Genomic DNA, 26,704 nt, shown 5'->3' on the forward strand with positions numbered 1-26,704 from the left:
AGATATTCAGCCAATGGCGGTGAACATTATCACAGCCACCCTCAGTGTTATCCCGAGCTATTCAAATCCCTGGTCGTGTCCAGGCACCAGCACTAACTTAACTAGCTAAGGTGTTTTATGTTGTCCAATTTGACATCAGAACATAAAAATTGCCGTTGCCGGGTTAAACCAGTGGTCCATCGTGCCCAGTAGTCCACTCACACAGCACAAGGAACTTATCTAACTTTATCTTGAATCTTTGGAGGGTATTTTCCCCTATAACAGCCTCTGGAAGAGCATTCCAGCTTTCTACCACTCTCTGGGTGAAGAAGAACTTCCTTAACGTTTGTACGGAATTTAAACCCTTTCAACTTTAGAGAGTGCCCTCTCGTTCTCTCTACCTTGGAGAGGGTGAACAACCTGTCTTTATCTACTAAGTCTATTCCCTTCATTATCTTGAATGTTTCGATCATGTTCCCTCTCAGTCTCCTCTTTTCAAGGGAGAAGAGGCCCAGTTGCTCTAATCTTTCACTGTACGGCAACTCCTCCAGCCCCTTAACCATCTTAGTCGCTCTTCTCTGGACCCTTTCGAGTAGTACTGTGTCCTTCTTCATGAACGGTGATCAGTGCTGGACGCATTCTTCCAGGTGAGAGCGTACCATGGCCCGGTACAACGGCATGATAACCTTCTCCGACCTGTTCGTGATCCCCTTCATAATCATTCCTAGAATTCTGTTCGCCCTTTTTGCCACTGCCGCACATTGCGCGGACGGCTTCATTGGCTTGTAAACCAGTACTCCCAAGTCTCTTTTCTGGGGGGATCTCTCAGAGTGCTGCACCGGACATCCTGTATTCGTTTATAAGATTTTTGTTACCGACATGCATCACCTTACACTTATCCACGGTAATCCTCATTTGCCATGTCGTGGCCCATTTCTGGTCAACTTAAATGAGGAATCCTGACAGCCTGGCCACCCTGAATAGGCCTGCCCGCACTATCAGAAGTTAAGCAGCATCAGGCCTGGCTGGTACCTGGATGGGAGACCACCTGGGAATACCAGGTGCTGTGGGTTGAAGGGCCCCATATTGGGCAGCAGTGACATAGTGGAGCTACATACTACACAGGAAATGGCAATGGCAAACCACCCCTGTGAAACATCACAGAGTGGGTTCCTCACTGTGCATGGTGGCACAATCATCCATCGTTGGCACTTAACCACATAAATGACAACTCTGCCCTTGAAACACCTATAAAATAGCTGGTTTTCAGTTTGGCAGTTAATACTGATATTCCGTAGCACTAAGTAGTTACGTGCCAAGTGATTTAATTGGCCAGGAACCTCTCACTTTGAATATTGACCACACTACGGGCTCCTTTTACGAAGGCGCACGAAGGGGCTCAGCCTCCTTTTGAGCAGGCGGTAGATTTTCGGCTAGCGCGCGCACGATAAAACCACTAGCGCACCTTCGTAAAAGGAGCCCTATATGCAAATTTATGTCACACATTCATGTGCCTGTCCTTAAAGCCTGAATATGTAATCAGCAGGACAAGTGAGAGTAGCCTCGGAGTTACAGCCCATTGGACCAAGTTGACGGTAGTATCTTCCCGACGTGTGCTAGATGTCTGATGTGCAGATAAATTCCATTTCAACAGCATGTACAATTATGTGAATTCAACAACAACAAAAAAGCACAGGAAGTAAGCAGGCAAGCTTTAATTGCCAAAGGCTCTCTTTTCCTTCAAGCCTTTCAGTGCAGTGAATGCATTTAGCAGAAATTATGAACAATTAGTTGGCAAAAATTGCTTTACACAACGTTAAAAGAACTGGAAGCATTAGGTTCAAAATCTGACTTTAAAAGTGACGAGCAGGCGTGAAGAAATGGTGATCCTCATTTGAGAAGTATTTGCATGACTTTTTAAGTGCTGTGAAGCACCAACACAGGCCTTGCAGTGGAGCCATTAATTTCATTTATCTGTCGAAATGTGTTAGGAAAGAAGGGATTTTTTTCGACATGGAAATTGCTGTCTCCATTGAGTACAATGAGCTGGGTCCTTTAGCATCAAAGCTCCTAAAATGTTGATTCAGTTGTCTGGAAGCAAAAAGGAGGCATCCAGGGGTCCATCAGATCAGCAATTCAAGCAATTTTTTTTTTTAATCTTTCTTTCTTTAGCACATCAGCATAAGAACAAGGAGCATGTAGAGGGCTAGGGATGGGATATTTCAAAATTATTGTTATTTGTACTTATAAGTGTATGTGAGGGAAAGATTGAAGAAGGGCTTATAGCATAAGAAGACCGCTGCTTAATATTAAGAGCTAGAGAATGACACGGGAACAAATTTTTTCCCTATCCCCACGGGAACTCATTTTCCCGTCCCATCCTAAAGAGTTCTTTTCCTTTGCCTGCCCCATTCCTGCAAACTCTGTCCTCATTTGCACAAGCCTCAACTACTTCAAAATCCTAAGAAGCAACATTCTAGAGCTCAGATTGTGATGTCATAATGCCTCATTCCACCAATGCCTAAGCTCTGTCCTCATCTGCACAAGCCTCAAACACTTTAAAATCCTAAGTAGCAGCATTCTAGAGCTCAGATTGTGGTGTCATAATGCCTCATTCCGTCAATGCCTAAGCTCCGTCCTCATCTGCACAAGCCTCAAACACTTTAAAATCATAAGTAGCACCATTCTAGAGCTCAGATTGTGATGTCATAATGTCTCATTCCACCAATGCCTAAGCTCTGTCATCTGCACAAGCCTCAAACACTTTAAAATCATAAGTAGCACCATTCTAGAGCTCAGATTGTGATGTCATAATGTCTCATTCCACCAATGCCTAAGCTCTGTCATCTGCACAAGCCTCAAACACTTTAAAATCATAAGTAGCACCATTCTAGAGCTCAGATTGTGATGTCATAATGTCTCATTCCACCAATGCCTAAGCTCTGTCATCTGCACAAGCCTCAAACACTTTAAAATCATAAGTGTTCGAGGCTTGTGCAATTAAAGCAGAGCTTACAGAAACAGTGACAAAACTTGCGGGAATGGGGAAATTGCATTCCTGTGGGGACAGGGAAAAATTTGTCCCCGTGTCATTCTCTATTAAGAGCCACTCAGTGCTGCCAATATACTCCAAACCTGCCCTGGATCATCTCCTGCTGTTCTAGTACTAAGAAACATCCACCCGCTCCCCCATACACTCCTACTAACACACCTTAGTTCCATCCTCTTTTATTCAGGTACTCGGGGGTGGGGGCACACACATAGCTCTGTCTGTGTACCCCAGTCCTGCCCTGAAGCACCCCTGGTATTCTAGTACTGAAACATCCAAACGTACAGCTTTACAGAAGCACCAAACTCACTTAAATCAAGACTCAAACAGACTAATTGAGCAGCGTGCTAAAAGCCAGTTGTTTGGCCTGATCCTGTCAGAGCCTATCGATTTTCTTTGGTTTTCATGTTTTCAAGAGCTGAGCTGCTGTTTTCCTCAATCTGCCACTTTACCTGTTTCCAGTCTGTCTCATGGGATTGTCAGTAGCACGGTGTCTCCTTCTCTTTACAGCGTGTGTTTGTTTGTGTGCCGGGAGGGACAGGGGATTTCTGAATGCAACTTCTGCAGCTCCCCAGGAGTGGGGACAGACTGCCAGGACAGAAACGGTATCTCCTGCAGAAATTCCACTAAGCCTCCAGGTCCAACATTTACCAGCAGTCTGCCTGTGTGAGCTCCCCAACTGGGAGAGTGCAAGCGCTGGATTTATCAAATACTTTGAACACCTCAGGAATGAAACAAAAAACCAGAAAGGCGTGGAATTTTCATCGTTTAATTGCTCACTGAGGGCATTAGAAATGGGCTTAGTGCAGGGATCTCAAAGTCCCTCCTTGAGGGCCGCAATCCAATCGGGTTTTCAGGATTTCCCTAATGAAATATGCATTGAAAGCAGTGCATGCACATAGATGTAATGTAATGTAATGTAATGTAATTTATTTCTTATATACCGCTACATCCGTTAGGTTCTAAGCGGTTTACAGAAAATATACATTAAGATTAGAAATAAGAAAGGTACTTGAAAAATTCCCTTACTGTCCCGAAGGCTCACAATCTAACTAAAGTACCTGGAGGGTAATAGAGAAGTGAAAAGTAGAGTTAGAGGAAAAATAAAAATAAAATAAACATTTTAACAAGACAGCATTGATCTAAATATTTTGGAAGGTAGAAGAGAGGAGAGAAAAGAATAGAAGTATGATGAAGTGATGAAGTGGAGCAAGTAAGTTTAGGAGGAGCGATTGACGTTTCCAGAAAGGGCTTCTTCAGGGAAGAGACTTGGCCGACAGTCCCAGGATGCCTATGTCTCCTCCCCTGAGATGTTCTCCCATCCATGCATTCCCTCCCAGACACACTGCCCGTGCCCCAGCCGCTCCAAGGAGGCTGCCCCAGATGAGGCCCACGGTGAATGCAGGATTCTCTCCTCTGCGGGAAAGCCGCCCGGAGCCGACAGTCGATCTTCTTAGCGGATTGCAGGGGGGAATAGTTAACACTCTTGGTAGTATCGGGTCTGTGTGCTCTCGGTGGTTGTGGCTGGTCTCGTTGCTGCTTAGGTGTAATAGCAGTTGATCTCCACTGCTGCTGATATTTAAAAGCAGGCAGATTGATCTCTCCAATGGACTGCAGGGGGAGGAGTTCACACTCCTGGCAGGATCGGGTCTGTGGGTTCTTGGTGGTTGCGGTAGGTCTCGCTGCTGCTTGTATGTAAAAGCAGTTGTTTTTCTACTGCTGCTGATATTTAAAGCAGGTAGATTGATCTCTTAAACGGGATATAGGGGGAGGAGCTCACAAGCCTGGCTGGATCGGGGCAAGGGCTCCTATTATAGGCAGCTGGTCTTGCTGCTACTTAGGTGTTAAAGCAGTTGATCTTCCTAGCGGACTGCAGGAGGTGTGGAGCTCACACTCCTGTCATGATCTGGTCTATGGGCTCTTGGTAGTTGCGGTTGGTCCCAATGCTGCTTAGGTGTAAAAGCAGTTGTTCTCCCACTGCTGCTGATATTTAAAAGCAGGTAGATTGATCTATCCAATAGAATGCTGGGGGAAGATCTTATATGTCTGGCTGGATCGTGGCAAAGGGTTCCCGGTAGTGGCGGCTGGTCCTATTGCTGCTTAGGTGTAAAAACAGTTGATCTTCTTATCGGATTGTAGGGGGGGCGGATCTCACATTCCTGGCAGGTTCGGGTCTGTGGGTTCTTGGTGGTTGCGGATGGACCCGCTGCTGCTTAGGTGTAAAAGCAGTTGTTTTCCCAATGCTGCTGATATTTAAAAGCAGGCAGATTGATCTCTCCAACAAATTGTATGGTGAAGAGCATACACGTCTGGCTGGATTGGGACAAAAGCTCTCGATAGTGGCGGCTGGTCTTAGTGCTGCTTAGGTGTAAAAGCAGTTGATCTCTTACTTCTGATGATATTTAAAAGCAAGCATATTGATTTTTCCAACGGAATGCTGGGGGAAGAGCTTACTTGTCTGGCTGGATCAGGGCAAAGGGCTCTCGGTAGTGGTGGCTGGTCCTGTTGCTGCTTAGGTGTAAAAAACAGTTGATCTTCCTAGTGGACTGCAGGGGGAGGTGGAGCTCACACTCACTTCTCATTGGGGGAAATCCTGAAAACCTGACTGGATTGCAGCCCTCTAGGACCACCATTTGACACCCCTGATCTATAGAATCAGCGTCATAGTGCTTCCTAAATAAGAGGCAATAAGTGCCCCTGCATTAATTATTTTGCAGGTCCCATGCATTAATATAAAAATTAGGGTGAGATCCGCAAAAAAGCAAACACCCTATTTTATGCCCCCCCCCTCCTCCCCCCGTTAAAAATGGGCTTAGCATGTAGGAAAGTCTCACATAAAACACACTAAGCCAGGGGTCTCAAAGTCCCTCCTTGAGGGCCGCAATCCAATCGGGTTTTCAGGATTTCCCCAATGAATATGCATGAGATCTATTAGCATACAATGAAAGCAATGCGCGCAAATAGATCTCATGCATATTCATTGGGGAAATCCTGAAAGCCCGACTGGATTGCAGCCCTTGAGGACCGACATTTGACACCCTTGATCTAAAGATGATGCCTAAAGTTAGGTACCTAGATTAACGCACCCAGTCAATCTAGGCGTTTAACTTAAAGCCTTTCTCTTCACCCAAGCCTTTAAAATGTACGGTGATCAACTATACACTCATTCTGTACCACACACTAACTAAATCAGTTTCTTGTACACTTCCTCCTCCCCATTCGCGGTTTCCCTACTCGTAATTTCACATAATCGTGATTTTTTTGTGGGGAGAGGAGGGAAAACCCCCCCCATATTTTTGTCTTCCCCCCCCGGCATCCCGGCCTTACCTGGTGGTCTAGCTGGTTTTGGGGCAAGAGCGATCTTCCTATACTCCTGCCCCATGCAGATGGCCATTAGGAAACGGCTGTGGGGAGTTCCTGTAGTCTCTCGAGAGACTACGGGAACTCCCCACAGCCATTTCTTAATGGCTATCTGCACGGGGCAGGAGCGTAGGAAGATCGCTCCTGCCCTGAAAACCAGCTAGACCACCAGGTAAGGCCGGGATGCCAGGGGAAGGCGGAAGGGAAGCGGGGGTGGGTCAGAGTCGGATAGTTGCGGTTTTTCGCCATTCGCGGTCCGGCTCTGCCCCTATCCCCCGCGAATAACGAGGGAGAAGTGTACCTTGTTTGACCTTGAGTTTAGCCTGCCATCTGTCTATCCCAACACGCTCTGTACTACCCATCTTGTCCCCATCTAATATCTGAATTTCAGTCTTCGATTATAGGATAAGCTGTATTATAGAAAACTACTACTATTAATTATTTCTACAGTGGTACCAGACGTACACAGTGCTGCACAGAGTCACAAAGAAGAAGAAGAAAACAGTCCCTGCTCAAAAGAGCTTACAATCTAAACAGCCAAGACAGACCAACAGGATGTCATGGATACAGTTAAGGGGAACGGTTTATCTGCTGGCTGGGTTGGGGGGCAGAGGAGTAGGGTTAAGGATTGAAGGCTATGTCAAAAAGGTGGGTTTTCAGTCTGCATTTAAACAAGAGAAGGGGCTTGATGGACAAACTCGGGTAATTTATTCCAGGCAAAGGGAGCAGTTAGATGAAAGGAACAAAGTCTGGAATTGGCAGTGGAGAAAAGTAAAGCTAAGAGTGACTTATCTGAGGAATGGAGTTCTCTGGGAGGTGTATAAGGAGAGAGAAGCGAGGAGAGATATTGAGGGGCAGCAGAATGAACACACTTGTAGACCAGCAATAAGATCTATTTTATTTGAATGTTCTGATTTCTTCTTATTAAATACTTCATATGTATTATGTCTTCTTTTTAGGAATTCCATGAGCATCGGACCCTTTCCCTCACCAGCCCACTCTCTACCTCAACTTTGTAAAAGCTAGCATAAGTAAATGTTTCCTAAATTCTTACCCTATATTTAGGAAATTATTAAAAACTCATTTATTTGATAAACAAGAATGTTGATTTTTATTAAGTTTACAAAGGTATTTTTATTAGGCTGTGTCTTTGTAACCTTTTCCTCCAATTAGGTTGTATTTAACTGAGTATTAATAGCTGTGTGTCTGAAATTGTATTTTAGCTATGGTGTATTAATTTGCTCATTAGCAGTGTGTATGTGATTGTATTTATTAATTGAAATGTTTTTAATTTATTCAGCTGTGAACCACCTAGAACTACTGGCAGGGCAGTATACAAGAAATAAATAATAATAATAATAATTATTATTATTATTAGTCTTATAGTCCATTACATTAACGGGTGCTAGAATATAGGTGTGTGTGTCTATTTCTTTCTCTCTCTCTCTCCTTCTCCTCTCCTGTATTTCTTTTTTTCTTTGTCTTTCTTTTTCCTCGGCTGTCCACCCATTCTCCCTTCCTTTTACCTTCCCTGTGTCCACCACCACTCCTTCACTGCTCCCCTTATCCAGCAGCAGCCCTTCTCCCTTTTTTAATCTCTTCCCTGTCCAGCAGCACCTCTTTCCTGTCCCCTTGTCCAGCAGTAGGCCTCCCTTCCTTTTTCCCCCCCCCCCATCTCTTCCCCTGTCAATCAGCACCTCTTTCCTGCTCCCCCATCCAGCAGTAGGCCTCCCTTACTTTTTCTCACCCCCCTCCCATCAGCACCTCTTTCCTGTCCCCCTGTCCAGTAGTAGGCCTCCCTTCCTTTTTTCTTCCCCCCAGCACCTCTTTCCTGCTCCCCCATCCAGCAGTAGGCCTCCCTTCCTTTTTTCTTCCCCCCTAGCACCTCTTTCCTGCTCCCCCATCCAGCAGTAGGCCTCCCTTCCTTTTTTTCTTCCCCCCTAGCACCTCTTTCCTGCTCACCCGTCCAGCAGTAGGCCTCCCTTCCTTTTTTCTTCCCCCCCTAGCACCTCTTTCCTGCTCCCCCATCCAGCAGTAGGCCTCCCTTCCTTTTTTCTTCCCCCCTAGCACCTCTTTCCTGCTCACCCGTCCAGCAGTAGGCCTCCCTTCCTTTTTCTCCCCCCCTCCCATCAGCACCTCTTTCCTGCTCACCCGTCCAGTAGTAAGCCTCCTGTAACCCAGTATTCCCTTCCAAAAAGTAGGCTGATGTTAGACCCAGATTCATACACCTAATTAAAGTCAATTCGAATTAGGTGTATGACTCTTTGGGACTATCTTTTGTACAATCACTTTCAAGAAGACAGGCACCTGTCGCCTAATTTTTATTTTTTATTTTTATCAATTATGAGCTCGTTAAAGCTTATAATTGAAGCCAATTTACTAATTAAGATAGGCACCTAACGTTGGGTGCCTATTTATTTAGCTGCCCCTAACGTTTGGTGCCTCTTACAGAATTTGCCCATCGATGTGCATGAAACTGATTAATATCCAGTCCAAATGGGCTTAACTTGTCAACTGTATGTATGCGCACATCAACAACCATCTTCCGTGCAATATATAACTCATGATAAGAGTCCATAAATAATGAACAAAAAGCCACCACAGGAGCATTGCAAACAAAGAAAACAACGAGACTGGACAATATCAAAGTTTGCACACGTACACACGAGATTGTGTCTCTTGGTTCGCTCCGGATCGATGTACCATCATTCACAAGTGTGATGTTTCTTTTCAGCGAAGATTTTTGTACAGTGACCCCTGATACAGTCGGATTGGCTTGCCTTCATTACTGTATATCCTGGACTGAAATAAACATCCCTGATTTCATCCCGCTGGCTCTGGTGGATTGCTCATTGTAGCAATCCTGTTGTTTTCTTTGTTTGCATAAATAATAAACTTTACATGACCCCAAGACAGATATTCAGAAATGTTCGATGTACTCAAAATGTTTCAAAAGAAGTTCACAGACACTTATCTGCCCATAACTGGTGAATTCATTAGCAATGGTCCAATGAGGTGCCCCATTTCATCTTCTGCTTCAGGGACCTCTCTCTCTCTCTTTTTTTTTTTTTTACCCTCATTTTTATTAAGGAGATCACAAGAGAAACAAGCATGGGTCCAAAATAACATAGGAAAATTACAAACACTGGCAATCAGTACAAAGGCATAACAGGCAGCAACAAAAGTTCAAGATGTTACCAAGAAAACAAAGGACTGTCCAATAGCAAAGACAGTCCGCCTCTCCCTGTAGCCCCATAAAGTTTTTAAGATGTTTCAGCCCACCCCAGGAATATCCCCCACAAGAAACAACACACGTACCAACCAACACATAGCAGTCAAACAGGCAGTCTCACTGTTCACTCACCAGTTTCAAGCAAATTACAAGGGCTTTTTTTTAAAGAGAGCTTTAGTTAAACTGGATCCTGTGTTTCTCTCTGTGTTTATAAAATATCAACATCTGTATGCATTGTGCACACAGACAGGAGCTGGTGTGAATATATGTGGCTTCATTATAGCTATGATTTATGTAGCTTTTGGGACAAATTTAACAAAGGTGCCTCTACATCTTTATAGAACAGAGTAAAACTAGCTTACCTGCTTGACCTCCCAATCTAGATGGTCTGTTATAAAATTATTGTCATAGCACATTCTTTTAAGGGTCTATGTGTAGGCATTTCCAGAAGCAGAGACTGGGCAGAGCAAATATTCAACAGCCTTTTCACATATGTCACAACTAGAACCTGGAATGCTCTCCCAATTAAGAACATAAGAATGCCTTACTGGATCAGACCAATGGTCCATCTAGCCCAGAATCCCGTCTTCACAAAGGCCAATCCAAGTCACAAGTACCTGGCAAAAAAAAAAAACCCAAATAGTATCAGCATTCCATGCCACCGATCCAGGGCAAGCAGTGGCTTCTCCCATGTCTGTTTCAACAGCAGTTTATGGACTTTTCCTCCAGGAACTTGTCCAAACCTTTTTTTTTTTTTTTAACCAGCTACGTTAACCACTCTTACCATAAGAATAGAACTGAACTACCACAGCTTCAGAAAAAGACTGAAAAACATACCTATTTGATAAATTCCTTTCAGCTCAGTGATTCCCTCCCCTTCCATGAAAATGTAGCAGTCATCCTCAACATATTTTAACTACTTCCTCACTTTCAACAATGTAACATATCTCTACACTATGTTGTAACTTTTTCTCTTATTGTAACAGTGTAGTCTTTCTCTACCGTGTGATGTAGTCTTTTCCCCCTGACCCTACAAGGGCTTCTTTTCTTGTAAATTGCCTTGAACCTATACTGGAGAAGAGCGATTAAGAAATCCTGATTTGATTAGACTGTATGATATACAGTATACTTATGTTATAAAATAAGTGCATATCTGCACTAACTTGGCAGAAGGAGCAGATAATAGCTTTATGTAAAAGTTTTCAGGAAGACAATAATAATAATAATAATTTTATTTCTTATATACTGCCCAACCAGAAGATCCGGGTGGTTCACAGCAAGAGAACTGAGGCATATCAGTGAAGATGCAAGATACAGTAGGAATCAGTAGAATTCAATGCTACACAATACAATAAAATACAACATTATACAATGTAGAGTGATACAAAGCAAAGTCATCACATAAATTTACCAAACAGATAGATTTTCAGTGATTTTCTAAACTCATAGTAAGACTGGGAGTGGGCAATCAGAGAACACATCCAAGAGACGCATTTGGAGAATAACAGTCCTTCTGAGGACTGCAATGGAAATTTGTTTCTTGCCATTTTTTTAACCATTTTAACCTATTTTACAAAGCACCAGACTATTTATTTTTGTTCCCCTCCCTTTTGTTTTCATTATACAAATGTATTTCTGCCCTTCTCCATTTTGTATCAGTATGTTAATGTTTGTCTGTGCATATGATCATCTGTAATAATAATTGTAATTTGTTTTTAACTTATGCCCTCTTTATTCTTTGTTTTTATATTATGTAAAACCGCTTTGAATTTTGATAAGGCCGTATATCAAATTTTTAAATAAACCTGAAACCTCCCCGCTTGAAAGACGAGTTTTGGCTAAAAAAAAAAAAAAACTTTTAAAACAGCAGGTTTTCAGAGTAGGGTACATGAACATGCCCGAGTTTTTTGTGTTTTTGCTTGATGTGAATAGATTTAATTGGGAAGATAAGTATGATGGTAGTAATCCAAAGAGTGCTTTATAGCAAAAGCTGCTGAATTTAAAATGACTCTAGCTTCAAAAGGGAGCCAATGGCACACCAGTACATAAGTTGCCTTGTAAAATAGAAGCAGTGTATATGCTTCTTCTTCTTAACAGCCTAGGTACCCTGTTATAAAATTGTTCTTTTTAGTTTTGCACATACAGTGTAATGACAGAAACACACCTATTTCCTGGAGCTGTCCCACACTCATGGTGCTGAATCTGCTATTCTTACATCCAGCCCTTTACTGCACTGGGAGTTCTGCTTCTGAATGAAGTTATTCTATCAACAAAAAACTGATGCATATATGGCAGCTAACAATGTTCATCCTATGTATACATGTTTTTGATATTTTTAATTAACTAGTTTTGAAGCATTTTATGTACTGTCGCGTACAGTTTATCTGAGACCTTAGGAATGACAATACTAATAAGGGTTCTCATTAATTAGTTGATCTGGTGATCTGTATTGTAATAATGACATCACACATAAAGGAATATATAATCAAATCTCATGCCATACAATACATGCTTGTCTGTGATGCCTAAAATAATATGGTTGCCTTCAGCGATTCCGGAAAATTGTAGAGTAGTAATATAAAAAGCCCCAAAGTCTTATCACCGACAAAATGGGTTACTATTTTCCACCTGATTATGAGCATTGTGCAGTTAAAAGAGGGTACAGATTTCAGATATGTATTCCATAGAAGGCTTAACTGTATTAGTTCTTGCAAAAGAACGCTCTACCTCAATAATTATCCCTTGGTTTCCTTGGGTTCTACATAAACCATTTACAAAAAGTAATGTTGTCATGTTCATTTAAAAATATTTCATTTTCACAAGAACTATAGAACCTGGAGGATAAAACAAGGAAACTGTTCCATGCCACAAAAGTGTTGCATGATACCCCCCACCCCCACCCATCACTGGTATGCTCTCTCCATTGCTACCAACTGCAGTCTCCAAAGATCAATGATTGATTTCATCTTTCTTTTGTTTTGTTTTAAAAGCTTGTTATCCTACCTCACTAAGTGCTAAAATCCATCTAGATAATATGCCACAGGATGGAAGACACAGGGGAAATCCATAAGCCAGAAGATAAGATAGGAAAATGTGATTACATGCCGGCAAATAATGAGAATCACTGTAAGTGGAAATGACCCTGATCTTTTATGAAGATAAATGAGTTGACTGTATGAGTGCATGACACCAGAGAAGGAAGAGCACCAGGTGATGAAAGAAACGCAAACTGGCCTTACTGATGTGTTTCACAACAGGCATTGTGGGGTTTCAAGTCCTTGAACTTTCCTACTAAGAATCTGTTGGTTTTATTTTAAATAGTTTATTTATTTAAATAAATTATATTACATCTTTGTGAATCTTTCAAAGGAGATTATGCAAGAAACATCAGAGATACAGTAAATTAAGTAAAATACTTAAAAAATAAATTCAACATAAGTCATATAATACAAACATGAAAATAAATGAAAATACACAAACCATAAAGCCTATTCATAGTAGTGGTATTGAAAATCTGCTGGTTTTTCATTAGTTTGATTAGGTGCATTAGCATTTTTGGAGGCTAAGTTTTAGTGATGGTTGGGGGAAAGGGAAGGAAATTAATGTTGAGCTGGGCATGGGAATTTATATGTTCATCTGCCCCAAGTGAAAGAATCTCAGATGAAAGACTGGATGCAGTTTGTTCTTTTTCCATTAAAATTACAAACTATAAACAGTTTTTTTTCCAAAGCTTCTTAATTATAAACTGTGTTAAAATATCCCATGTTGGTAGTATTAGGAATGCATATGCATTTTGAAATTAAATGAAAAATGCAAACAGGCTTTTTTTCATTTGGTTTGTTTGTTTTTTCTAACTGAAGGGAAAATCAAATTCATCATTTTAATGTGATAGTTACAAACAATAGGGCTAATGCAGAAAGCTACCACAGGCCTAACCCTGTGGTTACTTAATGAGTTAGACCAGGGGTAGGCAATTCCGGTCTTCGAGAGCCGGAGCCAGGTCAGGTTTTCAGGATATCCACAATGAATATGAGAAGGATTTGCATGCACTGCCTCCTTGAGATGCAAACCTATCGCATGCATATTTATTGTGGATATCCTGAAAACCTGACCTGGCTCCGGCTCTCGAAGACCGGAATTGCCTACCCCTGAGTTAGACCAATGGTCCATCTAGCCCAGTAGTTCAAAATCACAGTGGCCAATTCAGGTCACTAGTACCTGGCAGAACCCAAATAGTAGCAACATTCCAGGCTGTATGCACTGAGTAATGCAGAAAGGATTACGGCATAGGTGTTAATCTGTGCAGGTCATGCCCAATATTCTCTTCCAGAGTGTCTAGTGATGTTGTACCTAGTCTTTTTGAAATAGAACATGCTGTACCCAGGATTGATTTTCAACCTGGACTGTACATTGCCTGCATTTATGACAAAAATTGGTGGCTTGCTAATAATATTTGTGAAATTTATTTTCAGGAATGCAACACTTTGGTAAATTTCATGCATCCAAATGGACCTGCTACATCTTTCCACTGGCCTATTATATATATATATATATATATATATATACACATACACACACACACACAGTGGAACCTTGGTTTACGAGCATAATTCATTCCAGAAGTATGCTCGAAACCAAATTGCTCGTATATCAAAGCGAGTTTCCCCATAGGAAGTAAGGGAAACTCGCTTTGATTCGTTCCACCTCCTCCTCCTCCCCCCCCCCCCCCGAAGCTACCGGTGCTGCTCCATCCCCCCCCCTTGAGGCCACTGACGCTGCTCCATACCCACCCCCCGCGATCCGACATCCTCCCCCCCACTCATGTTGCTCCCCCTCTCCCGCGATCCTACATCCCCCCAGAACACCAAAATGACATCCCTTACCCCGGTTGGGCACCGGCACCAGCACCAATGCACAGGACATGCCGGTGCCGGTATCCAAAGATCCTCCCTCTTCTGGGCTGGGCTGAGCAGTGTGTGGGAGATCCTCCCTCTTGCCTGTGGTGGGCTGGACTGGGTCTTGAGCATTTGTGCATGCTCAAGGCCTTTTGGTCTCGCTCTCTCCGAGATTCTGGTTTACATTCAGGAACTCAAGCATTTTCCCTATCTGTCCTGGTGGGCTCACAATCTATCTAATGTACCTGGGGCAATGGGTGACTTGCCCAGGGTCACAAGGAGCAGTGTAGGGTTTGGAACCCAGAACCTCAGGGTGCTGAGGCTGTAGCTCTAACCACTGTGCCATACTCTCCTCCCATATAATATCAGAAGTGAGCCAAGTATAGAACAATGAAGCCATCACAGATTGGGGGAATGAGGCATTATGACATCATGAAAAGAGATTGGGACTTGCATACTTAAAGCAGTTTACATTCAGGTACTTCAAGCATTTTCCCTATCTGTCCCAGTGGGCTCATAATCTATCTAATATACCTGGAGCATTAAGTGACTTGCTCAGGGTCACAAAGAACTGTGCAGGGATTGAACCCACAACCTCAGGGTACTGAGCCTGTAGCTCTAACCACTGCACTGCACCCTCCCCATAATTTCCAACAGTCTTTCGAAAGGTATGTTACTTCACTGAAACTGAGGGTTGCGATTTCACAGAAATGAATCCCAGCAGCAGTTTCCCCAAATAATTGCCTTTTAAGACATATTAGTAAGTAGTGTGAATATTGAAAGGAACTAGTGACAAGAGGGGGGGGAGGGGGAGAATGGAGACAATCAAGGTTAATAAACAGAAGCGGTAATAAAGAGATATTTAGTCATTGCTGAGGAAAGAGAGGAGCAATAAACAGAGATACAGGCAGAAAAGAATAGAACAGCTGAAGAGAGAGAAAGGCAGAGTGAAAAAAAGAACAATAAAAAAGAATTTTTAATACCAGAACTTAATTTCACAGCAAACATCAATGAGCACTGGAATCAGGATTCTCTCAGAAGGGGTGATGAAGAATAGACTTCTTTACTTTGTAACCTTTAGGAGTCCAGGCCAGCAGGATATTGTGGGAGTTAATAAGATAAACATGAACTGTTTTTAATTAACCAGGCTCCCTGTGAACTGAATGAGGATCCAATTAACTTAGCTCAGATGATCCAATTCACGTTTCCTGTGATCTGGGAAATTTGGTGTACACCCGCTTCTCTTCTCCCCTCGCTGATTAGGAAAGAAGTGTGCACTGGCCTCGAGAGAATCGGCTCCTCCTCACTGCTTCCACCAAGATCTACAGAACCACATCCCATCTTAAAAGGGAGAAGGGAGGACCTAACCAAGAACATCACGATTTTAATTAGGAGTAGAAAATAAGAGGGTCGCTGGACCGCTAAGTCAGTGCACATTTATTACTGAAGTTTGTGCACCATGGGCAGTGAGGAGCAGTGACTGTAACTACAAATTATGCTTGGGGGGGGATACAGTGGGTCAGAGAAACCTATGGTCAGCAGAAGATTCATTTCGGCAAAGGCACTTTGAGCAGCAGAAGGATGCAGAGGAGCAAATAGTGGCCATGGCAGAGATTCCAACAACATCTAGATATTTGCAGTCCAATTTTCTGCAAAACATCTGGTGTCGGTCAGCCCCATTTTAGATACAACAGAGATATTGAAAGTTATTATTATTATTATTATATTCTTGTATACCGCCATACCCAATGAGTTCTAGGCGGTTCACATCAATTAATTAGGATCCGATCTGCACACGGATTTACAACATTTTGTCGGGGTTACAAGCAACGAGGAAGGAAATGTTGGAACATTTTAGCAGAAATTTAACAGAGTTACAGGCAGCGACAAGTTGGATTGGCCGGGAAGAAGGAGGGAGAGAGAAACACAGGAGGGGAGAGGGAGGGGAGGAGAGTGGTGGGGGAAGGCGGGAGTTGGATTATTGCGGGGAGAGAGGGTTAAGGGTCCTGTTCGCGGAATAGGTATGTTTTGAGAAGTTTTCTAAAGTCGAGGTAGGTCGAGGCCTCGAGAATCATTTGGGCTAGCCAAGGGTTCAGCTTAGCAGCCTGGAAGGCAAAGGTTTTGTCGAGGAATCTTTTGAGCTGACATAATTTTATGGAGGGGAAGGCGAACAGCTGAGATGCCCAGGTTGGGACAAGTCAACTTCCACAAGTATTTTAGAAAATGATCAGCCTTTTCTACAATATATGTAGGAACGCACATGCACGGACCAGTTACGTGCCGTGACAGTTTTCATCAACATTGAAAACATCATCAGAGACAAATCAGCAACATCCTTTACACAGTGGAAGCCAGTTTTTGACGCCAACAAGTCTAAATGCTTACAAGTACAGAGCCAGTCATTCAACACCATTAATTTTGTGGGGGAGGGAAACACTAGAAGATTAAGGCAGTGGCCCCCACTAATCCTTCCTGTAGAACCCTCCCCAGAACAAGCACTTTTGCAAAACCTATCCAGGAGCAGCTGTAAATCCTGACATGGATCTCTGTGATAAATCAGGTGCATACATTACAGATTTACAAATATAAATCCCAGTAGGGCTTCTAAAATTAATCCTAACTGTGCAACCTTTTAGAAAAGAAGTGGAACACCATGACAAAAATACAAATATTTGGTGCATAATCTAGAAGTGATTTCAGCAACTATGAGTGAAATGATGTATTGCACAAAACTAACTCTCCGCTAAATGCAGCGAGGACGCCACAACTGTTAGAGACGACGAAAGAAAAAGCCGCAGTTAGCAGTAAGTCAATTGTAGTCCGACTTTACTGAATGCAACATCCTTGGCATAAAAAACTTTTATCACTTTGTATTTCAGGGAAAATTAGAAAAATGCAATTTAAGTGTTTATGTCACTGTGGTTTAAATTGACCAGGCCAAGGGTAGGCAATTCCGGTCCTCAAGAGCCGGAGCCAGGTTAGGTTTTTAGGATATCCACCATGAATATGTATGAGATGGATTTGCATGCACTGCCTCCTTGAGATGCAAATCTATCTCATGCATATTTATTGTGGATATCCTGAAAACCTGACCTGGCTCCGGCTCTCGAGGACCGGAATTGCCTACCCCTAGACTAGGCCAACGACTGTTTCGTGGACTAGCGTCACTTCCTCATTGCTTACATTTAGTGGAGGGTTAGTATTGCTTTGGATTTTTTTTCCTCCACTCCTCCTGGTGTTAGTGCATTGCGCAAAACTGCACATCCAAGGGCAGCCACTTAAGGACCTGATCTCCAGAACTCATTGCTGCCAATTCAAGATGGATTTTTTTTAACACCATGTAGCGCAATCCCCCCCCCCCCCCCATCAAGCTCTCTTCTCAAGCCAAGGCCCAAACAAGAAGTTAGCAGAAAGTTAATATGTGTGACTTCTGAATCAAAACACCTTAGCCATGCTTAAGCAGAAAATCCAAAAAAGCAAATATACAATAAAGGGTGTTCAAATAAATATCCAACAATCAAAACACACCCTGTGATGTCATGCACCCAAAAGAAGGTGAAACGGAGGCCCCGTCGGGTTTTTCAAAGCGGTACTGGTTATCTCTAATGGCATTCATCAAGATAAGTGCTTTTTTTAAATTATATGCACTATCTTTAAATGATTTACTATGCATATTTGAAAATTTAAAATATGTATATACAAAAAAAGTTTTAAAATTTTTTTAAAAGAAACAAAAATTAGATTAATGACTTGGTCTGGGCCAATATTGAGACATAGACCTGCAAACTCATTTAGCAGTCTACTGCCTGACATTCAGGTCTCTGAGGCCCACTCCTAGAGTCAAGTAAGTTCTTTTAGGTGCATGACACCACAGGGTGTGTTTTGATTGTTGGCCATGCTTCAGCAGCCAATCCAATAGTTGGGAAATAAGACTAAAGCTGAGTGGACTTCTATGGTCTGTGTCTTGATCATGGCTAGATAACTCTAGTTGGGCTGGAGTGGAGTCATCTTTTTAAGTATGCACCATGTGATGCTGGTTCTGATTGGCTACATGACGCTGGCATTTGTTCAAATGGCCGGCGCCATTGTCTCAGTGTGTGCATGTTCTTCATAACACAAAACTAACAAAATCCAAATAGCACCAAAATGTTCCACAAAGGAAATGAAGCAGCAAAACAACAAAAGGATTGTGGAATAGAAAATCGGATGAACCAGTTTGTAGTTTAATAAGCATTCAAATAACTTAAAAGTAATAATCTTAAAAACATAAGGGCGAACAGAATGCTAGGAATGAAAAAGAAGGGGGATCACAAACAGATCAGAGAAGGTTATCATGCTGCTGTAGAAGGCCATGGTGCGCCCTCACCTGGAGTACTGCGTCCAACACTGGTCGCCGTAAATGAAGAAGGACACAGTACTATTTGAAAGGGTCCAGAAAAGAGCAACTAAGATGGTTAAGGAGTTGGAGGAGCTGCCGTAAGCGAAAGATTAGAGAAATTGGGCCTCTTTTCCCTTGAACAGAGGAGATTGAGAGGGGACATGATCGAAACATTCAAGGTACTGAAGGGGATAGACTTAGTAGATAAGGACAGGTTGTTCACCCTCTCCAAGGTAGGGAGAATGAGAGGGCACTCTCTAAAGTTGAAAGGGGATAGATTCCATACGGACATAAGGAAGTTCTTCACCCAGAGAGTGGTAGAAAACTGGAACGCTCTTCCGGAGTCTGTCATAGGGGAAAACACCCTCCAGGGATTCAAGACAAAGTTAGACAAGTTCCTGCTAAACAAGGACGTATGCTGGTAGGGCTAGTCTCAGTTAGGTTGCTGGTCTTTGACCAAAGGGCCGCCACATGAGCGGACTGCTGGGCACGATGGACATAAGAATTGCCGCTGCTGGGTCAGACCAGTGATCCATCGTGCCCAGCAGTCCGCTCACGCGGCGGCCCTCTGGTCAAAGACCAGCGCCCTAACTGAGACTAGCCCTACCAGCATATGTCCTTGTTAAGCAGGAACTTGTCTAACTTTGTCTTGAATCCCTGGAGGGTGTTTTCCCCTATAACAGCCTCCAGAAGAGCGTTCCAGTTTTCTACCACTCTCTGGGTGAAGAAGAACTTCCTTACGCTTGTACGGAATCTATCCCATTTTAACTTTAGAGAGTGCCCTCGTTAAACAATCCACAAAGGCTGTACACAGTCACAAGTGTGGCTAGGTGGTGGATTCTGTTTTCCGTGTAGATGTCTGTTTGGACTTAGGTGCTGGTAGGTGTTTAACATAGGTGCAACATTTAGGCCAAGAATATCCTGGCATATATACGCTGCACCTAAAAGTTAGGGCACCTAGCGATGCCTCTTAGATGGCGTTAAGTGCGATTCTATAAAGCACGCCTAACTTTTATAGAATCAAGCTTAGCGCCACACAGGTTGGCGCTATAAAATTGGGCTCCAAGCACACATAATGGTGCTCTTTAATAATGGTGTAGAACAGGTAAGCGTGAATCGATATTTCACCCTTTCCAAAATAGGAGGAGATTTTTTTTTTTTTTTACACAAAGGATAATTAAGCTCTGGAACTCGTTGCCAGAGCAGGTGGTTACAGTGGTTAGCGAAGCAGGGTTTAAGAAAGATTTGGACAAGTTTCTGGAAGAAAAGTCGATAGTCTGCTGTTGAGACGGACATGGGGGGAAGGGTGTCAGGTCAAAAGCGCGCCGAGACAATGGCGCGCCCAGACAATTGAGCGCAGCGTGTGCTGCCGTGCCGCTCTAAATTACTGTTTTTAGTGCTCTGATGGGGGGGGGAACCCCCCCACTTTACTTAATAGACATCACGCCGCGTTGTGGGGGGGTTGTAACCCCCCACATTTTACTGAAAACTTCACTTTTTCCCTGTTTTCAGGGAAAAAGTTCAGTTTACACTAAAATGTGGAGGGTTACAACCCCCCAAATCCCCCATAACGCCAGCGCGATGTCTATTAAGTAAACTGGGGGGGTTCCCCAACAAAAAACCCCGTCGGAGCCCCTAAAAATTGTAATTTAGAGCGGTGCGGTGGCGTGCACTGCGCTCAATTGTTGGCGCGCGCTTTTTTCTTTCGCGCCGTTGTTTATGAACCTGGGGGAAGTGCTCTGGATCTGTAGCATGGAATGTTGCTACTATTTGGGTTTCAGCCAGGTACTTGTGACCTGGATTGGCCACTGTTGGAAACAGGGGACTGGCCTAAATGGACCATTGGTCTGACCCAGTATGGCTGTTCTTATGACATACTTCTAAGGTTCATAAGTTTGGTTGAAATCAGAATGCAAATTTAAGAGCCTTACTTTCCAGCCTAAATGTAGGAGCTCAGCTTTTTTTTAATACTACGGGGGGAGGGGGGAAGGGGGGAGGCAAAGTGCTTCTGTACAAGAAAAATCTGGGGAAAAAATAAAAATAACATTTAAAAACATGATGCAACAGCTACATTATCAGATAGAAAAAGAACACAAATATGCTTTCATCTCCCTTCTCTGATGTCTTCCTCATTTACACCTCACACATTCACATACTGCATTTTCCAGGCAATCTCATCCTTATAGGACATTTCAAATTATCCTCTGCAGAAACATGGTATATTATTTCCATTGAATTGTGCAGACATCACAAGATATATATATTCTATTTTTAGTACTTTAATTCCGCAGTTTTCTCTTGCTTCAATGCGGATTACAAAATTAAAGAGAAACTCTATCTGAGGAGAAGTTACAAAAAAAAACAAAAACCCACCTCTTGATTAATAAAACAAGAAAGACTTAGAGCAGGGCTCGACTGTATTTTAACTATCATCAGATGTAAACAAATACATTTTCATTTTCTTTCTGAACTGATGTTTATGAGTTAAGATGAAAAATTCACATATTGTTCACGATACAAGCTGCCTGGTAAACAAATGTAGATTCATGAAAATGTTTTCAGAAGACATTTTGGGCTGATGAAAAGTTAAGTTTAAAATGATTAATGCTACAGCAAGTAAAGGATGATTCAGGAATGCGCAAACAATGAACTAATTTCTCTGAAGTTAAACCATATAAAGACTTAGAACAAAGACAAGCCATCTTAAACCTTATTCTTGCTCTAAATGGCAGCCAGTGTAATTTCAACAACAAAGGAGAGGTCCAATCAAATTTACCAACTTGAAAAATGAGTCTGGCTGAGTTGTTTTGCAGAAGTTGGAGTCTTCCAAATTGTTTTTCCATTAACCTATAACACATTGAATCATAGCCTTGCAAATATGGAAGCAAAATAGACTGAACAAGCTTCCTGAAACTCAAAGGAGTTAGAGTTGAAAGGTTCATAGACAACGGCGCGAAAGACAAAGGCGCACGCCGACAACTGAGCGCAAGACGGAGGCGCGCGCCGAAGAAAATTACAGTTTTTAGTGGCTCCGACGGGGGGTTTTGTTGGGGAACCCCCCCCCCACTTTACTTAATAGACATCGCGCCGGCGTTATGGGGGGTTTGGGAGGTTGTAACCCTCCACATTTTACTGTAAACTTAACTTTTTCCCTAAAAACAGGGAAAAAGTGAAGTTTTCAGTAAAATGTGGGGGGTTACTACCCCCCATAACACCCCCACAATGCGGCACGATCTCTATTAAGAAAATTACAGTTTTTAGGGGCTCCGATGGGGGGGTTTTGTTGGGGAGCCCCCCCAGTTTACTTAATAGAGATCGCGCCAGCATTGTGGGGGGGTTTGTAATCCTCCACATTTTACTGTAAACTTAACTTTTTCCCTAAAAACAGGGAAAAAGTGAAGTTTTCAGTAAAATGTGGGGGTTACAACCCCCCACACCCCCCACAATGCCCCCACAACGCCCCCACAACGCGGCGCGATCTCTATTAAGTAAAGTGGGGGGTTCCCCCCCACACACCCCCCATCGGAGCCGTAAAAACTGTAATTTTCTGCGGCGCACACCTCCACGCTGCGCTCAATTGTCTGCGCGCACCATTGTCCCGGCGCGCTTTTGACCTGACACCGATTATTCAAACAGTTTGTGTAAAGAGCCAGTGAAATGAAACATAATGTATATGTTTATGTGAGCGTGTGTGTGTGTGTAGAAATGTACTAGTTAAGATTAAAATCCAAGTTGCTTACCACATGGGTCTGGGTGGGGGTGGGGTTGGGTTGAGTGGGATAGGATGTTTGGATTTTGCCTTTGACCTTGTTCTATGCTTCTGTTGTTGGTGGGGGAGAGTTGTGGAAGGTTATTGTAAAATCCTCTATTGGACATGTATTGACCTAATACCATCTGCTTTTTGCTGTCTTGTGGGTTTTGTGTCTGCTGCCTGCTTCGTGTGGGCGGGCGGGTGCCATTCTATAGCAGATGTGTTTATGTATTTTTTCCTGTTACTGTGTGCTTTTGGTTTTGCCCAATAAAGAAATATTATATTAAAAAAAAAAATAAAAATCCAAGTTATGAGCAACTGCTCTGTGATTATACTGTAGTGTAATTCTGTACCATCCTGGATTTCTGTCACCTTCTCCGGTGTGTTCTGGCCTTGACTATCGCCTCTGTGTCATAAGGAGCAAGTTGATCTAGGTGTCATCATGGACAATATGCTGAAACCTTCCGCCCAATGTGCGGCAGTGGCCAAAAGAGCAAACAAGATGCTAGGAATTATTAGAAAAGGTATGGTAAATGAGACTAAGAATATTATAAAGCCTCTGTAGCGCTCCATGGTGCGACCTCACCTTGAGTATTGTGTTCAGTTCTGGTCGCCTTATCTCAAAAAAGATATATTGATATTCATAAAATTCTACTATCGGAAACCAAGTGCCATAAACTCTTCAATTTATAGAAATGGTAAAGACCTCAGTGTTTCTCAGGAAAATTCCTGTGAAACCATCTATGGCAATAGTAGTATTGTCATAGAGAAATACATCCTTGGTCTTATATTACACCATTGCAGATTCACTATTTATATTATTTTCTTTTCTATTTTTTTAACTTTTTACTATTTTTCAAAATTTAGTGAAAAAGTAAGCACTTATCTCAATATTTCCTTCCGAAAGTGCAAAATCACAGCAGTTTGCAGTTTAAGGTCTAGCGTGGTACCAATCTACCACACTCGGAGAATTTCAGTTCAATCTCATTTACATAGGGATATCTCTAGGCACCTGGGCCAATCAGGCCTTAGGATTAGTGGGGATGGGCGGACCCGCTATGCCTAAGGCCTGATTGGTCCAGGCTTCTAGAGCCTGGGCCAATCAGGCCTTAGATTTAGCGGGGATGGGCCGGGAAGGGGCAGGCCCGTCTCATTTCCACGAGGCGGGCCCGTCGGCTGGACGGCAGCAAGACCCGTCCAGCCGACCAACATGTAAAGGTTAGTTGGGGGAGGGAGGTTAGTTTTGGGGGGGGGGGGTCGTCGGGCTTTCCGGTAGGAGGATTGGGCATCTTCCTGTCGGCGATGGGACAGGCGGCCGCAACTGCGGCTGCTATACATATTGCAGCAGGGAGATCCCATGCTGCCATAAGTATAGCGGCCGCGTCTAATTTAACCCGATTCTCTAACCGGCGTCTGTACCATGGACGCCGGTTACAGAATCGGAGTTTAGTGTAGGACCGATTCTGTATAGGACACCTCTCCTGGGCGTCCTATACAGAATCAGGGCCAGACTGTGGAAGTCTGCCCAGTACTAGTCTTAGTTCAATATTTACTATTATTTTCTGATTCTAGATCCTCTGTGTTCATCCCACGCTTCTTTGAACTCTGTCACCGTTTTCCTCTCCACCACCTCTCTCGGGAGCGCATTCCAGGCATCCACCACCCTCTCCAAAAACTAGAATTTCCTAACATTGCTCTTGACTCTACCACCCCTCAACCTCAAATTATGGCCTCTGGTTTTACCATTTTCCTTTCTCTGGAAAAGATGTTGTTCTGCATTAATACCCTTCAAATATTTGAACGTCTGAATCATATCTCCCCTGTCTCTCCTTTCCTCTAGGGTATACATATTCAGGGCTTCCAGTCTCTCCTCATACGTCTTCTGGTGCAAGCCTCCTATCATTTTTGTCGCCCTCCTCTAGACCGCTATAAGACTTCTTATGTCCTTCGCCAGATACGGTCTCTAAAACTGAACACAATACTCCAAGTGGGGCCTCGCCAAAGACCTGTACAGGGGCATCAACACCTTCTTCCTTCTACTGGCTATGCCTCTCTTTATACAGCCCCAGCATCCTTCTGGCAGCAGCCACCGCCTTGTCACACTGTTTTTTCGCCTTTAGATCTTCGGACACTATCACCCCAAGGTCCCTCTCCCTGTCCATGCATATCAGCTTCCCTCCTCCCAGCATATACGATTTCTTCCGATTATTAATCCCCAAATGCATTACTCTGCATTTCTTTGCGTTGAATTTTAGTTGCCAGGCATTAGACCATTGCTCTAACTTTTGCAGATCCTTTTTCATATTTTCCATTATCTCTTCTTCTCCTTATTGGCTAAGGCTGTTAACATTTGCATCTTCTCTCCTTATTGGCTAAGGCTCTTTACACTTGCATTGTGATGTCATAGAGCTTAATGGTTATAGAAGCATAGTAACATGATGGCAGATAAAGGCCAAATGACCCATCTAGTTGGACCCTCCGCAGTAACCATTATCTCTTCCTCTTTCTAAGAGATCCCACGTGCCTACCCTAGGCCCTCTTGAATTCAGACACAGTCTCTGTCTCCACCACCTCTACAGGGAGACTGTTCCACGCATCTACCACCCTTTCTGTAAAAAGGTATTTCCTCCAGATTACTCCGGAGCCTATCACCTCTTTACTTCATCCTATGCCCTCTCACTGCAGGAGTTTCCTTTCAAATGAAATGCAAGGAAAGAGATTAAATGGAGGAATCAAATAAAAGAGAGGAATGTGAAAAAGAGGTAGCAAGAACAGAGAGAGCTAACAAGATGGATACAGAGAAATTGAGAACATAAGAATAGCCCTACTGTGTCAGACCCAATGGTCCATCGAGTCCAGTATCCTGTTTCCACAGTGGTCACAAATACCTGGCAACCGGTTCATAGACAATGGCGCAAAAGACAAAAGCGCGCGCTGACAATTGAGCGCAGCGCGTGCCGCCGCACCGCTCTAAATTACAGTTTTTAGGGGCTCCGATGGGGGTTTTTGTTGGGGAACCCCCCCAGTTTACTTAATAGACATCGCGCCGGCGTTATGGGGGGTTTGGGGGGTTGTAACCCTCCACATTTTACTGTAAACTGAACTTTTCCCCCCAAAACAGGGAAAAAGTGAAGTTTTCAGTAAAATGTGGGGGGTTAAAACACTCCACACCCCCCACAACGCCCACACAACGCGGCGCGATGTCTATTAAGTAAAGTGGGGGGGTTCCCCCCCACACACACTCCCGTCGGAGCACTAAAAACAGTAATATAGAGCGGCGTGGCGGCGCGCGCTGCGCTCAATTGTCTGGGCGCGCCTTTGTCCCGGCGCGCTTTTGACCTGACACCCTGGCAACCCCCCTTCCCCCCCCCCATGCTACCGATCCAGGGCAAGCAGAGGCTTCACCATGTCTTTCTTAACAGCAGACTATGGCATTTTCCTCCAGGAAATTCTCCGAACCTGTTTTTTAAACTCAGCTACAATAACTGCTGTTGCCACATCTTCTGGCAACAAGTTACAGAGCTTAACTATTCTTTAAGCGAAAAAAAAAAAAAAAATCATTTCCTCCTATTTGTTTTAAAGGTGTTTTCATGTAATTTCATTGAGTGCCTCCTAGTCTTTGTAATTTTTGAAAGAGTAAAAAAAAAAAAAAAAAAAATCAATTCACATTTACCCATTCTACATCACTCAGGATTTTGTAAAGAAATGTGAGAATTATGGAAATGAGGGAATAGATAAGGTAGGTGGAAAATGGATTCTTTATCTAGAGCTTGAAAGAGAGAAAGGAAGACAGCCACTCAGGTAGGAAAGAGACAGTTAAAACAGAAGAAACATAAGAGAAAATAAATAGGATAAACCCCCCAAGAAATGACAATTAGAATGAACTAGGAAGGCTGAGGTGGGAAGCAGATTATTTGTGCTAATTACCTGCAAATTATTCTCATTAAGAATAAGTGAGCTCAGTGGGATGGGTATTTTGTAAGTGCTCCAAATCTGGCAACTGTGACACATTTCAACTGTATCTTCAGTATCACTTGCTTGGGAATGACATGTTTGCATG

At 43.1% G+C, this 26,704-nt stretch overlaps 1 protein-coding gene across 5 annotated transcripts in view; it reads right to left on the reverse strand.

Annotated features, from left to right (window-relative positions):
- LOC117347756 (copine-5-like) overlaps positions 1-26,704 on the reverse strand; it is a 226,218-nt gene that overhangs the window by 159,237 nt on the left and 40,277 nt on the right. The gene's annotated exons all lie outside the window — the stretch shown is intronic.

This window comes from Geotrypetes seraphini, chromosome 13 (genome assembly GCF_902459505.1).
Source record: "Geotrypetes seraphini chromosome 13, aGeoSer1.1, whole genome shotgun sequence".
In the NCBI taxonomy this organism is placed as follows: Eukaryota; Metazoa; Chordata; class Amphibia; order Gymnophiona; family Dermophiidae; genus Geotrypetes; species Geotrypetes seraphini.